We start from the raw sequence: 912 nt of genomic DNA, 5'->3' as shown, positions 1-912 counted from the left end.
CTCGCCTCCCCGCCCACCTCCTTCACCGCAGCCTCCAAGGCCTCCTTTCTCTGGGACCCCGCCCCCCAGTCCTGGACACGCCCCTTCCCCCGCCCCGCCTCCATCCATTCCCAGGCCCACCCATCCAGGCTCCGAGTCCTTACTGCCTGCCGGCTTCACCACGCCTCTCTTCCTCGCTCACTGTCCTATCCAGCTCCGGCCACATCCCTTATTACAGGCATATCCCCTTTATGGGGACATTTCTCGTTCCCCGCCCAGCCGACTCAAAAGCTGTGACCGCTGCCAATCAGGCCATACCTACCTCTCCAACTCCCTGTGCCGTCCCTATAGGGCTTATCTCAGCTGGTCCCGCCTAACTCTTCTCCACAGCCGGAGGGTTTTGTTTTCTTTTTTGCTCTCAACGGTTTCCTTCCTTCGTGCCAGTCCTTGATCTCAACCCCCTGTTTTATTTGTTTCACTGTTTTATCCCTTAAACTGGACTTTTGAAGACCCTTTTTTTCTTCTTTTGGGTAAAAGAAAATGGAAGATATCCAAAGGAAAAAGGAAAATAAATGATGGCCAATGTTGAATGTGGTTAACTTGTGCCAGGTACTGCACTGAACATTTCACACAGGTTATTTAACTCCTATGGAGTAGAAATTTTTTTATTTCCTATTTTATGGGTGGGGAAACTGAGGTCCAGAGATGTCAAGTGTTGGATTCTCCCAGAGGAGGACGCTGCCCCAAATCACTCACGAAAGACGTCTCTTGATGCAACAAGCAAGAGGAATTTATTCAGGAACCAGCTAGCAGGGGTCCAAGTTAGCCCGTCGCAGCGGGTCTCAACGAGGACCCTGAGCAGCCAAAGCCAGAGGTTTTTATAGCATAGCATTTTCAAAAAAGACAGTATTTTCTTACACAGTGTTTCAGCAA

This window comes from Manis javanica, chromosome 10 (assembly GCF_040802235.1).
Source record: "Manis javanica isolate MJ-LG chromosome 10, MJ_LKY, whole genome shotgun sequence".
In the NCBI taxonomy this organism is placed as follows: Eukaryota; Metazoa; Chordata; class Mammalia; order Pholidota; family Manidae; genus Manis; species Manis javanica.
The sequence above is the reverse complement of the archived record's forward strand: the minus strand, read 5'-3'. Positions refer to the sequence as shown.